This window comes from Carlito syrichta, unplaced genomic scaffold, assembly GCF_000164805.1.
Source record: "Carlito syrichta isolate Samal-C Ts95f unplaced genomic scaffold, Tarsius_syrichta-2.0.1 Scaffold311906, whole genome shotgun sequence".
Taxonomy (NCBI): domain Eukaryota; kingdom Metazoa; phylum Chordata; class Mammalia; order Primates; family Tarsiidae; genus Carlito; species Carlito syrichta.
The window spans coordinates 39,581-55,054 of NW_007256002.1; positions in this window are offsets into that span (position 1 = coordinate 39,581).

Below are 15,474 nucleotides of genomic sequence, written 5' to 3' on the forward strand. Positions count from 1 at the left end.
CCAGGCTGTTTTGGTTAAAAACTGTTTAACACTCAGTGTGGTGTGGGCAGGTGGGCTTGTAAATCACCCGTCATGAAATGGGCAAATACATTTTGTTTTGTTTTGTTTTTCTTTTGAGTTGGAGTCTCACTCAGTTGCCCAGACTGGAGTACAGGGGCCCCTCCAAACCACTGCAGCCTAAACCTGCTGGGCTCCGGCAATCCTTCCACCTCAGCCTTCCAAATAGCTGGAACTACAGGTGCGTGCTACTACGCCTGGCTAATTTTTTTGATTTATTGTAGGGATGAGGTCTCGCCAAGTTGCCCAGGCGGGTCTCGAACCTGTGGGCTCAGGCAATTCACTCACCTTGGCCTCCCAAAGCGTGGGATTACAGGCTGAGCCACCGAGCCCGGTTGGCAAATACATTTTTAAAAATCTCAAAAAAAGAAAAAAAATGATTGAAACTGAACTCAGTCTTGCACAATAATGCTAGCTGGTACACTGATGCTTATACCAGCACTTGCCTAGCAGGGGAAGGCTGTACAACAAGGAGCCCACCCTCCAAAAGATATTTCCATTATTTTTGGGTCCCCCCTTCATATAGTCACCGTGTTGTATAATGAGTCTTTTGAAAATTAAGATTTACCAGTGGCCTGCAATATAAGCATCACTTTTGTGTCCCTGTGACGTCTGTGGTAAAATCTACATTATTCACGGTCACTCTTAAGATAGCTTTGTCCAATGCTGGCCTTGAGGCAGGCCCAGAGTAATGGCAGGAGACTGAGCTCAGGTGGATTGTAATTAAATGCGATAAGGTAAGTGAAATCTCCATTCAGCACCTGGCCCATGGAAGCCAGTTAGTAAATGTCTATTTCCTTGGGAACCCATGACCTTGGCTGCTTGCCCCTCTCCAAAGCCCAGGGCTCTGTGTATGCTGAGACTTCTCAGAATGTCAGACTCCCTGCCAAGTGGGTTTTCAAGCACCCTGCTTGGTGGCAGCATCGCAAAACACTGAGATATGGAGACTTTTGTGCCACTTCACTCTCTGCAGAGTTCCTTCATGCCTTGTGAGGTAAGAGCACACGGACACACACATGCCCACAAAAGGAAACACTCATTAGCCTGCTTGGGAGACTCCTGGGTGAAGCACTGATGTAATTTGTTTTCACAAAAACTTAACAGGCTTCTGAGTTAAGCATTTGCTCAGCTGGTCTTTGCCAAAGACGACAGGTGCTTTGTGTCACTGCCTGTTGACAATGGCCTTAGTCACACATTGTACCTCAAAGGCCAACACATTCCAGGGTAAAATGATTATGAGGGAGGTGAACTACTCCAGAGATTTGGAGGGATCACATTGGGTGCCCAGCCAGAGCTGACCCCAGGGATTCCACGCCAGATGGTAGAATGGGAGGAACAAAGGAAATGACAGCCAGCTCAGGTCCCCGCGTCTGTAGGGCACAGATGATCTCAGAGTCACCATAGCTATTTCAGTCAGGATGTCCTTTTCACTTGAATCCGAGGAATGCCAGTTCTATATTTACTTGTTTCTCCCTCCTACGGGATTGTGAGGCCTGGGAGGACAGGGGCTACTAACTCATTTATCGTCATGTGCTGCTGCTTAGCAGCCATGTCCACATCTAGGCTCCCAGGACGTACTAGACGAACGTCTATGGGATGGAAGAATGAATATGGTGTCCTCCTCTGAGTCCTCCCTTTTCAGGCTCTTCTTTATGCCTTTTCTTTGGCATGGGTCCCTGCTCTCTGCAGGTGTCTCCTCAGAGCTTCTGTCCCTATGTTTCCTTCTCATCCTGGAAACGGAAGTTCATTTTGAAGGCTGTTCCATTGTTTGTCCTGCTTGTAATTCTGAGCTGAATGGGACTCATTTGTTGCATGCTTGGCTGGTCTTCACACAGCATGTTTTTGTGACAGATAACATTTCCTTTCAGATTAAGTATGGCCTAGTAGCGGCAAGAACCAGCATGTCCAGTGCTGCTAATGTCCCATTTTCTCATTGTGTGATTCAGGCAAATGGTTGGATTTCACAGAACTTCACTTTTCTCTCTCCATAAAGCGAGTATAACAGGGTGAACTTGGCTGGGACTGGACCAAAAGATTTTTTGAATCTCTCGATCAGTAGACACTAAAAATGAACTGCCGTTGATAATTCGTACACATTTTTGTGCTTCCAAAAGGAGAAAATGTCTAGGAAAATGCTTCCTAGGGTCTTCATGCAAATGTAGAGAAATGTAGAGGGAAAAACCTTACTATGCTACTCTGGCTCTAAGAACATAAAATGTTTGACTAAATTGTATAAAATGTTGTCATGACACTAGGCAGAGTTGATCTCTCCAGAGTTTTATTTGGAGCATTTATTTCCTAAGTATATATTTGGACTGCCATCTGTCTATTATTGCTTGCTGTTTGACATTTTCTAATGAATGGACCATTTTTATTTTATTTTTTAGATTGGAAAATATAGTTTATTTAGAAAGTAAATTAGAGAGAGGAGAGGAGAGAGAGGAGACATGAGGAGGAGAGAGAGAGAGAGAGAGAGAGAGAGAGATTCACCGGGCGCCAGAAAATATGGCCTGGCCATATCTCAAAAAACACTTGGCCAGATGGTAGTTTAGCAAGGCAATGGCCTTTTTTTCTTTTTTTTTTGAGTCAGGGTCTTTGTCTGTCTACCAGGCTGGAGTACAGTGGGCACCATCACAGCTTACTGCAGCCTTGACCCTCTGGGCTCAGGTTATCCTCTTGCCTCAGCCTCTCTAGTGGCTGGGACTATAGGTTCATACCACCATGCCTGGCGAATTTTAAAGTTTTTTGTAGAGACAAGGTCTTGCTCTGTTGCCCAGGCTGAAAATGAGCCATTTTTTCATCCTGTCAATCATAGAAGCACAGGAACTGAGACGTTGAAGATGCCTAGGAGACTATGTAACCTGGGTCATAGACTTAGAAGAGAGAATGAGGGCGACAACTTAACTAGGCTTTATAAGGCTCAGAATTTACTGGGTGTTAGTTTCATATACATGGAGTCCTATGGTCAGAATGGTTGTTCTGGTTTGGTTTAAAGTTGGAGTCTTCCACCTGTAATCCCAGCAGTTTGGGAGGCGGAGATGAGAGGACTGCCTGAACTCAGGGGTTTGAGACCAGCCTGAGCAATATGGTGAGACCTTGTTTCTACAAATCACAAAATTAGCTGGGCACAGTGGCACACACCTGTAGTTCCAGCTGCCTGGAAGACTGAGGCTGAAGGATCACCTGAGCCCAGCAAGTTGAGGCTGCAGTGGCTGTGAGCATGCCACTGCATGCCAGCCTGGGTGACAGAGTGAGACTCTGACTCAAAATAATAATAAGGCTGGACTTGGTGGCTCAGTCTGTAATCCAAGCACTTTGGGAGGCCAAGGCGAGTGGGTTGCCTGAGCCCATGAGTTCGAGATCAGCCCAGGCAACTTGGTGAGACCTCAACTCTACAATAAATAAAAAATTAACTGGGTGTGGTAGCACATGACTGTAATTCCAGTTACTTGGAAGTCTGAGGTAGAAGGATGACCGGAGCACAGTGGGTCAACGTTGGGGTGACCATGAGTGTGCCACTGGGTGACAGAGTGAGACTCCAACTCAAATAATAATAATAATAATGTTGGAGTTTTCTATGAAATGGACAGGTCAATTCTCAGGCTTCCTGGAAGAAAATCAATCCTAAGGCAGAAAATAAAGACTAAAGAAATGGGCCTTAGGCAGGAATGTGGAAGAAATAAGTATCTCTTTTAGTCAAACCTTGAGGATTTGGGGAATCAACAATATTCCTACTGTGGAGAGGCAGGCTGGCCTTTGCCCCATGGCAGCAGCAGACAGGACTGTAGAAGTCAAATCTGGGGACGGGGGAATCTGAGCACAAGTTTTGTTTTTTTGGGGGAGGCGGGATGTGTGTGTCATGGTCTCACTCTGTTGCCCAGGCTGGAGTGTAGTGGTATGATCATGGCTCACCATAGCCTCAAACTCCTGGACTCAGATGATCCTTCTACCTCAGCCTCCTGAGTAGCTGGGACTGTAGACATGTGCCACCAGGTCCAGCTAATTTGGTTAAAAAATGTTTTTGTAGAGATGAGGTGTCGAGGTATTGATATGTTGCCCAGGCTGGTTTCAAACTTCTGGGCTCAAGCAATCCTCCTGTCTTGACCTCATTTTTTTTTTTTTTTGAGTTGGAGTCTCACTCTGTCACCCAGACTGGAGTGCAGTGTCTGCTCCCGGCCACCGCAGCCTCGACCTGCTGGGCTCCGGCGATCCTTCCGCCTCAGCCCTTCAAGTAGCTGGAACTACAGGCGTGCGCTACCACGCCCGGCTCATTTTTTGATTTATTGTAGAGATGAGGTCTCGCCAAGTTGCCCAGGCATGTCTCAAACTCGCGGGCTCAGGCAATCCACTCACCTCAGCCTCCCAAAGGTGTGGGATTACAGCCTGAGTCACCGAGCCCGGTTCTGCCTTGACCTCTTAAAGGTCTAGGATTGCAGGCATGAGCAACTGTGCCCAGCCAATATTGGGTTTTAAGTGTCTCTCTATTGTAATTTTCTTCTCTTCTCTCCAAGTCTTAAGTCATGTCTTATTACAAGCTTCAGCCTAGCCTGTGTTACCACAGTGGGGCAAGGGTGAAGGGATCGATATAGCCTATGTGGGGGCAGAGCAGTGGGCCCTGGAACGTTGTACCCTAAAGGAAGCAGATGCTCAGACACAGGAATTCCTCATTTGGGGACAGGTTGCTGGCAGAGGTGGAAAATCAGAAATGGGTGGACCATGTAAGTATTCCCCAGGGGAACTGGATAAAAATCTGGATTTCTTGAAGTCAAGTAGGCTACAGCTCAAGCTACAGTGATGGGGCATTAAATAAAAGTATGAGTTTGCACACTGTTGAAGTTAGAGAGAGAGAGAGAGAGAGAGAGAGACTGAATTATTTTGTCACCCAGGCTGGAGTACAGTGGTGTGATTACAGCTCACTGCAGTCTCGAACTCCTGGGCACAAGTCATCCTCCTGCATCAGCCTCCAGAATCACTGGAATTACAGGCGCATACCACCACACCTGGCAATTTCTATGTTTGTAGAGACAGGGTCTTGCTATGTTGCCCAGGCTAATCTTTAGCTCTTGACCTCAAATGATCCTCCTGCCATGGCCTCCCAAAGTGCTGGGATTACAGGTATGAGAAACTATGCCTGGCTTGACATATTCGAGTTGCGTCAGGCTACTAGTATCTATGTCATTTAGCTATTAGTGATTAGGGCATGGTATGGATCTCACTACTATCATTACTAGTATATGTTGAATGGATTGATCTCTGAGATGCTTTCTTGCTCACAAGTCCTGTGAGTTTATGGGGTGCTGGAAGTACCACTGGAGTCAGCACAACTGAATGTCTACTAGTTCCCCACACCACATCTTCCTCTCTCACTGTCCTCTTTTCCCTCAACTGGCATGGAGTGTGGGGTAATACTGGAATGTTTCAGCACATGTAACCAGAGCAGTGTTGTAATTTATTAGAGTCATTCTTAAGTGGAGAGGATTTTGTACTTCAGATAGTCAGTTACTTTCTTGGAAATTATGGTTCTGAGCTCTCCCTGGTTGCCTGAGGGGAAACTCCCATTTATCTTGTGACATGCTGATAAATTGTTTGAGAATTTCTTAAAAGCAGAGGAGACATTTCAGGAGGAACACAAACAAAACCTCAATTTCAAAACAGCTAAGTAATATAAATCTTTCTTGAACTGTATACATGAGCGGATCAGGCCATGCTGTAGGACAAGGCCAAAGAGCCATGGGGCAGATTGTACTCTCCAAAGATGTCCACAGCATCCTCTTCACTCCCACATGCTATTCCTAAGATGACACGTTGATATCTGTACATGCCTCCTTGTGAGTGATGGGGTCTAGATCCCATCTCCTTGAATCTGGGCAGGTTTGTATATTTGGAAAAAACAATGCTACGAGTCCAATCTTTTATAAGAAAGAATATATAATTTCTGCCTGGTACTTGTGGGATACTATGGTACTCTTAGAACCTATATCACTACATGATAAATCACCCCCAAACTCACCAGTTTAAAACAATACACATTTATTATCCATCTCACTGTTTCTGAGTCAGAAATTCAACCATGGTAACAGTTGGGTCTTTTCCTTCAGGATCTTTCACAGGGCTGCAATCAAGGTTTTGGCCAGGGTTGGGGTCTCATTTGAAGGTTTGAGTAGAGAAGAACCCATCTTCAAGGTTATTTATGTGATTTTGGCAGGATTTACTTCTTTGGGGATTGTTGGACTGAAGGATTCAGTTTCTCATTGGCTGTTGGCTGCAGTAACACATCATTCCTTACTATGTGAGCCTCTTCAACACGAAGCTTTCTTGATCAAAGCCAATAAGAGAGAGAAGAGAGGAGAGAAGAATGAGGAGAGAGAGAAGGGAGAAGAGAGAGGGAAAGAGGGAAGAGGAAAGAGAGAAAGAAGGGAAATGGGGGCAGAAGGGAGATGGAAGAGGAGAAAGGGGAGAGAAGGGAGAGGAGAGACAAAAGTGAGAAGACAGAGAAGAGACAGAAGAGGGAAGAGAGAAAGACAGAAGGGAGAAGGAAGAGGAGGAAGGAGAAGGGGAAAGAGGAGAAGGAGGGGGAGAGAGAAGGGGAGAAGGGGCAGAGGGGAGAGAGAGGGAGAGAGGGACAATCTTTTGTGATTGAATGGAAGAAATCTCCCTTCACTGTTGCCATATTCTGTTGGCTAGAAGCAAGTCAATCAAGGGGATAGGGTGATCCATGGCCATGTACACTAGCAGGCAGGAATCATTGAGGATCACTTCAGAGGCTTCTTACCACAGAATCTAGTTACCATGCTATGAGAAAGCCCAGATGGGGAGGCCATATGTAGACTTTCCAGCATCAGACACCAGACACATGAGTGAAAGGGCCTTCAGGTAATTCCAGCACCCAGCCATTTAGTGACCCTTTGCTTTGAGACTTCCCAGCTGAGGTTCTGGATGTTATACAGCTAATACAAACTGTCCTTGTCATGTCCTTTCTGAATTCCTGACCCATATAATCCCTGAGAATAATAAGCTTGTTGTTGTTTTACACCATTAGGTAGTAACTGGAACAAGCCACTTATCTTGAAGCCTCATTGCTCACCTGGTCACCTGGTGCGATCACATAAAATGACCATTGCATTTTTGCCCATGCTGATTTTTGCAACTGGATTGATATCACATCTCAGTTTAGAGTTTATAACCTAAGAATACCTTAAGAGTCCACACAGTTTTGAAAAACCTCGAGCCTTTCTGGTTGTTATAGGCATTACTTACTTTTTGGCTCATCTAATAAGAGCAGCACCCTATTTTGGTTGTCTTTCCTGCAGCTGCAGTTTGTAAAAGGTTTTCAAAAGGCACAGGACAAATCAAGCTCTCCCAGGCTCAGTTCTGAGATTCAACTGAACTGTTATGGCTGTGGGTACATGCTTCTGAATCATACAGGATGTAAACCTTTTCATTAGTACATTTGGAATCCAACATGGTGTTTGGCATGGATTATGCTTCAGAATAACTCTGTACATTTTTTGTTTGCCCATGTGTATTGAGGTGGAAAAATTTTAAATTGCCTTAACCTCTGGCACTAGAATTCCTGGATGGGAGGAAACTGTCTTTGAAAAAAGAGTTTAATAAAGAAGCAGTAGAGATATAATACCTCCCCCTCTTGCATCCTCTCTGCATGAGATAATGAAAGGATTTATGTCTGACTTTGGAGAGATAGGAAGGAGAGGAAAGAACAGAGGAGAGCAGAGCAGAGGAACCAGATGAGAAGGTAAAGGTGGGAGCGATGCAGGGAGGGTGGGTGTAGTGTCAGGGTCAGTAGAAGAAGCCATCACACAGGGTAGCTAACAAGGACTGCAGAGAGCAGGAACGTGCAATGAGGAATGAGGGCTTTTAGGTTGTCTGTTGTACAGCGAGTGAGGGAACTCCCTTCCTGTGGCCTCTCCCCCACATTTTCAGCAAAGTCTACTAAACTCAAGTAGGGTATGTTAAGAATTTCTTTTCCTTGAAAGGGCTAAATTATGTGCTTGGATTAATGTAGTGCAGAGCAAAAGTTGTACTCAAAGAACATTATCCTGGAGAGACCGAAATGAGAATGTGCGTTTCCTGGGTGTTTACAGAAATTTGGGAGAAGGATTTAGGTGTTCATAGGCCATGGTAATGTGTATTTTGAGCAATTGTTACCTAACCTTCATGATGCAGAGAGGTCTCAGCTGACATGTAGACTACTTGAACATCTTTGTGTGTCAGTCCCAGCCTTGTTTTCCTGGCCCTCGCTCTTGTTTCCCTCAGTTTCCACCCTTTCTCTTCCCTTGTCTACCTATGTGACCCCTGACCTGCAAATAAAAGCCCAGCCCTGCTCCAAGGCCTTGGGACATTCTGGAAACACAGGAGGCGTTTGACTAGATCCAACCTGATAGTCTAGGCCTCTACATAATATCAATCCTGTGACCGTACTTTCCTGATTTCATGCCCCAGTCTTGAAAGCAGAACTTATCTTGTTCTCAAATCCTGGGGCCTTCCCTTCTTTCCTACCTTGGGGGCAGGTGGTGGTGGTCTTACGACTTGTAATCGGACTTCTGCTTTGGAATCTATTCCTAAATTTCTTCAATGATATTCTACCTACTGGTTTTCTCCTAGGTGGGAGGAACCTTCGGCTCTAGGCCTAATATGATACAAACTCGCTATTTGACTTTGATACTCTCTGGCCCTTTGTGAAACATTGTGATGATTAACACAGCAGGCTTTGACACAAGTTACACAGTCTCCTGAGCAACAAGGACTCCTCCCAGGAGTCAACCAGTTGAGGCAAAGGCAACAGAGGTGTAGTAAATTCTAGCCAGGTTGGGGCAGGGGTGGTGATTTCAGGGCTCCATCAAGTGTTGGGTGAGGCCATGGAGCATAAAGTAGAGACAGGCATGGCATCTTGGTTTTCAGAACCCAGGCAACTGAATACACAAACTCCACCAGTGACTGGGAATTGTGGAGAGCAGGGTACAGCCCCCATGTGGGAGGATACCAGCGAGGGTAAGCAGGAACTCAGAACCCCAGCCAAGAGAACTTGGGTTCAGGACGAGACTAGGTTTCATGGGGTGTTGGAAAGACAGACTGAGAAACTGAGGCTGAAAGTCAAAGGTATGCATGGAATCAATATAGCTGGCAGGTTGTGACTAGGAGAGCTTGGGGATTGTTTCTAGCTTACTGATTTTTGGAATGGAGGCAACGAGATTATTTCTGGGCAGCTGGATCAACTGGTATGGTTGAGATTCCTTAAGTTTTCCATTTTCTACTTAACCCTGCCCTAGAATGAGGCTAAACTGGCCTATGGAAGGGGACAGATTGCTAACACCAGATTTCTCCAGACAAAAAGAACAGTCTGGGACGTGTCAGGAAGGGTGAGGGAAACTTGGCGAGGATAAACTACAGCACACTTCAGGCTCCTCAGAGAGAATAGGCCAGGGCACACCTGGTTTGAGTTCCTTTACATCCTGTATATTGGTTCAGTCCTTGATCAGAATACCACACATACTTCTGGAGTTCATTCCAGTGTGGTGGAGAGAAATCACAGTGCCTGACCCAAAGCGGCCTCCTAATAAATGTTGGTTAAATCAATAAAAGATGAAAGATGAATAAAATGATGAAGAAAGGTTGAGGGTGGGAGAAAGGATAGATTAGCAGCAATCCTGGGAAACATGTGATCCTTATTGCTAGCAACCGAGCCTCAACCTTTCCCCTATAATAAGAAAAATAATTCTCAAGACACATTTTCAGATTATAGATTGCCAGAGCTAGGGAGATGTTCCTACCCTTGACCCAGCAATCTTACTCTTGGGATTCTATCATAAGAAAATAATTTAACAAAAACAAAAAGCCAAGTGCACAAAGGTATTTATGACAGCATCGTCTGAGACAGCAGAAAAATGAAAACAGCCCACACATCTAACAATAAGGGACAAGCTGAGTACATTTTGGTACATTTACTCGGTGGAATGTTCTGCAACTATTAAAATGATCGCTGCAAAGATTATGTATGAAACACAGGAAATACATACTAAATAATTTAGTAAAAAAGTATACAACGTTCTACACATGCGAGTATTTGCATTAGTGCAAGTGATTTTCCTTGTCTCAACCAGTTAGGGTTTTTTTGCAAGTTCCTATCACTGTGGTTAAATTCCAAAAGGAATATTAAAGTTACTTCAAAATATCTAATGTTCCTCACCCCACTCTGATTTTAAAAATGATACACAGTATTGAAACTCTGGGAAGATGGCAGGAGAAGGGCAGCATAGTTTATGAATCTTCTTGAATCACTATATAAAAAAAACAGCAATTAGTTAACAAAACTAAAGACCTGGAACAACCTTTTTTTTTTTGAGTTGGAGTCTCTCTCCATTGCCCAGGCTGGAGTGGCTGTGGCACGCTCATGGCCGCCCCAGCGTCTACCTGCTGGGCTCTAGTGATCCTTCTGCCTCAGTCTTCCAAGTAGCTGGAACTACAGGTACGTGGTACCACGCCCAACTAATTTTTGATTTATTGTAGAGATGAGGTCTCACCAAGTTGCCCAGCTGGTCTCGAACCCGTGGGATCAGGCAATCCACTCATCTCAGCATTCCAAAGTGCTGGGATTATGAGCTGAGCCACCAAACCCGGTCAACTTTTATTTATTTATTTTTTTAAGAGAGATGTGGTGTACAAGTGAGGGTTAATTACATAAGTAGGCTGTATGCAGGTGAAGTTTGGGCTTTTAACTGGGTCTTACTCCCCTCTGGTAGTGGACCTGGTACTCTTTGTGTTGTCACATGCCTCCTACTCTCCTTCTCACCCTCCCTGCTTCTTCCCTTCCTCCTCTGGCAGTGTCTGGCAACTCCTGATCCCTCCCTTGCACTAATGTGACTAGTGTTCAGGGCCCACTTAAGAGTAAGGACACGCGTTATTCAGTTCTTTGTTTCTGTAGTAGTTCACTTAGTATCATGGCCTCCAACTCCATTCAATTTGCTGCAAAGTCCATGATTTTGTTCTTTTTTTTTGGAGTGGGGTCTCACTGTTGCCCAGGCTGGAGTGCAGTGGCATATTCACAGCCACCGCAGTCTCGACCTGCTGGGCTCAGGCAATCCTTTTGCCTCAGCCTTCCAAGTAGCTGAAACTACAGGCATGCTCTACCACACCCAGCTAATGTTTTTATTTATTGTAGAGACAAGGTCTTGTCAAGTTGCCCAGGCTAGTCTCGAACTCCTGGATTGGGGCAATCCTCTCGCCTCCTCCTCCGAAAGTGCTGGGATTATAGGCATGAGTCGCTGTGCTTAGCCAGTTCTTTTAGGAATCGCCACATGGTTTTCCACAGTGGTTGAACTAGCTTGCACTCCCACCAACAGTGTTGAAGCATTCCCTTTTCTCCACACTGGCACCAGCATCTGTTGTTTTTTGACTTATTAATGATAGCCATTCTTACCAGAGTTAGGTGGTATCTCATTACAGTTTTGATTTGCATTTATCTGATGATTAGTGAAGCATTTTTCTGTGTGTCTGTTGGCTGCTTGTATGTCATCTTTTGAGAAATGTCTCTTCATGTCCTTTGTCTACTTTTTAACGGGATTTTTTTTCCTTTAACTTCATTTGAGTTCTTGTAGATCCTGGATGTTAGGTCTTTGTCAGATGCATAATTTCCAATTATTTTTTTGCATTTTGTGGGTTGTCTCTTTACTCTCTTAATGGTTTCTTTTGATGTGCAAAGGTTTTTCATTTTGATGAGGTCCTACTTGACTACCTCAGCTTTTGGGGACTTGGTCAAGAATTTGTTGCCTCCTCTGATGTGCATAAGGGTGTTTCCTATGTTTTTTTTTCTAGGATTCTTATAGTTTGAGGTTTTGCGTTTAGGTCTTTGATCCATTTTGTGTTGATTTTTGTATGTGCAGATGATAGGTAGGAGTCCAGTTTCATTCTTCTGCATGTGGTCAGCCAGTTGTCCCAACATCATTTGCTAAATATGCTCTTCTTTCCTAGGGACAACTTTTACAACAAAATTAGTTGACAAAACCCAAGTATTAATAACCACGAGCATATTACAGGCATCTGTGTGGGAGATCACAGCGGGGAGCAGCAAAGCATGTGATGTCTGTGAGAAATTATGAGAAAACATCAGACAGATGAAAAGCAAGGAGGGTCCATTTGAGAGCAACAGCCCAAACTGAAGGAGTTTGTTCACTTCAATATATGGGTGAGACAAAGGGCTGTGGCAAGACCTGAGACTGGGACACTCTGGCCTCTTTGAACATGAACTCTTGAAATTGAGTAGCCCGTGGTGTGCCATTTAAAGACAGGGCCCCACTAGGGAAGCATCTACAAGGGCATTCAAAATTGAATAAGATAGGAATAAAGAAACAAAAGAAAGAGAAGGTTCAGACAAAAGCAGAGAAGGTGAAAAGAACCAGGACATATCAAAAGGAAAACTGTCTTAAAAAATAATCTTTGTGCATCTGTAGTTCTAGCTACTTGGAAGGCTGAGGCGCCTAAGTCCAACAGGTTGAAGCTGTGGTGGCTGTGAGCATGCCACTGCACTCCAGCCTGGGCGACAAGAGTGAGACTCCAACTGGGGAAAAAAAAAATCTCCTTAAGTTTAGAATGCAGAATGCTATTTTTTGACACTACATGAAAACAACTGAAGAAGGAGCTCTGTGAGATTATAAAATCTATTTGAACAAAAATTAGAAAGAAAAACACAAAACTTACAGCAACATAACCAACAGAAAAGTATCAAGATTAAAGATTCTATAAGGAAAAAGAATAAGCAGTATTATAACATACTTACAGACAATGAAAGCATGCATGCCAGAGAGACATGCTCTGAAAGAAGACCAAAATATAACACTCTATTTCAAACAAGAGATCTGAGAACAACATACATTAGAATTGGGAAAATTGGAAATGAGAAGAAGACAAAACAAAAGAATTTGAAATCACAGGAAAAAATTATTTTAGAAATGAAGACTAAATTAGAAGAAAATACAAGGGAAAACAAAACAAATAATTCCTTCATATAAATAGAAGGAAAAGAGAGAAATTTAAAAAAAACAACAACAAAAGAACTTTTTTATTTGGGAATAATTTTAGATTTACAGAAAAATTGCAAAGATAGTTCAGAGAATTCTTTTATAACCTTACCTAGTATACCCTAATATAATGCATTTGCCAAATCTAAGAAATTAACATTGGTGCAATATTATTAATTAACCTGTAGACTCTGGAGTTCATCAATTTTTTTCACTATTTTTTTTTTTCTGTTTCAGGATCTAACATTATTACATTGAAAGACAACAATATGCCTGAGCCCGCGGGTTCGTGACCCGCCTAGGCAACTTGGTGAGACCTCATCTCTACATAAAATAAAAAATTAGCCGGGTGTGATAGCATGCACCTGTAGTTCCAGCTACTTGGAAGGCTGAGGCGGAAGGATCGCCAGAGTCCTGCAGGTCGAGGCTGCGGTGGCTGGGAGCAGCCACTGCACTCCAGTCTGGGCGACAGAGTGAGACTCCAACTCAAAAAAAAAAAAAGAAAGACAACAATATACAACCATGTAACAACATAACATTTACAATGACCAGCATCTAAGAAAGTACTAGTTTTGAGAGGAAGCTAGAAAGTGTGACTATAAGCAGAAGAGTCAGTCAATGGAAACAAATACAGATATTAAGAAAATAATGGATGAGCAGAAAATAATATTAAAACAGTTATCATAAATATGCTCAAGTATTTAAATAACAGCATGAGCATAATGAGGAAGGAAATTATAAATATTGAAAAGAGTGAAATGGAAATTTGAGAGCTGAAAAATACAATATATAAAATGAAAAACTCACAGAATGAGCCTAATAACACATTGGACACTGCACACACACAAAAAAAGTAAATCCGAAAACAGAGCAATAGATGTTATCTGAACTGAAATACAAAGAAGGGAAAAAAGACAGAAAAAGATGTTCAGAGCCTCTGTAACCCATGGAACAATAATAAGTGGTATAACTCATGTGTAATTGGAGCCCTAAAGGAGGGAGGCAGAGAAATAAAGGCAGAAAAAGCTTCCATGTTTGATAAAAACTATAAATCCACAGATTTAAGAAGTTCAACAGACCTCGAGCAGAGTAAAATAAATACAAAGTAAATTACACCAAGTCCAACCAATGACAAAGAAAAAAATCTGAATTCAGATACAAGAAAGAGATATATTATGTATAAGGGCATAAAGATGAGAATGACTGTGAAAACAAGCCATTGTGTCTAATAACATCTTTAATGTTTGTTCTAAAAGAAAAATCTGTCAACCTAGAATTCTTTATCCAGGAAAAACATCCTTGAATAATGAAGGCAAAATGAAGATTTTACTGACAAACAGAGGCTGACAGATTTTGGGACTATCACCTGTTCTACAAAATGTTAAAGGAAATTTTTTTTTTGAGTCAGAGTCTCACTCTGTTGCCCAGGCTGGCGTGCAGTGGGATGCTCACAGCTACCACAGCCTGGACCTGCTGGTCTCAGGTGATCCTTCTGCCTCAGACTTCCAAGTAGCAGAAATCACAGGCATGCGCCACCACACCTGGTTAATTTTTGATTTATTGTAGAGGTAAGGTCTCGTCACGTTGCTCAGGCTGGTTTCTAACCTCTGTGTACAGGCGATCCTCTCGCCTCCACCTCCTAAAGGGCTGGGATTACAGGTGTGAGCCACCATGCCTGGTTTAGGAAATTCTTAAGTCTAAAGAAATATACCGTGTGGAAACTTGGAGTTACACAAAGAAAAGCAGAGCAGAAGAAGTGGCGAAAGTATTTGTGAAAAAATTGTTTTCATTTTAAAATTTTATTAAAAGATAATTCAATGTTTAATAGTTGGTCAGGCACAGTGGCTCAAGCCTGTAATCCCAGCCCTTTGGGAGGCCGAGGTGAGAGAATTGCCTGAGCCCAGGGGTTCGAGACCAGCCTGGGCAACTTGGCAGGACCTATTTATTGTAGAGGCCTTGTCTCTACAATAAGTCAAAAAATCAGCTGGATGTGGTGGCACATGCCTGTAGTTCCAGCTAGTTAGAAGGCTGAGGCAGAAGGATTGCCTGAACCCAGCAGATCAAGGTTGGTGGATGGGAGCTGGTCACTGGAAAGACCAAACCATAAGTAGAAGCTCGGAACTTTAGCCCCACTCTCACACCATACATGGGGAAAGGGAAAGGGGATGAGATTGAGTTAATCACCATCAATCATGCCTATGTGATGAATCCCCCATAAAACTCCCTAAGTGTACATTTTGGAGGACTTCTGAATGGGCGAATGCATTGTGTACCGGGAGGGTGGGTATCCAACTCTGCTGGACGGAAGGTCCTGTACTTGTCCTACTTTTGAACCTCGCCCTATGTGCGTCTTCATCTGTATCTTTTATCATATCCTGTATTATAA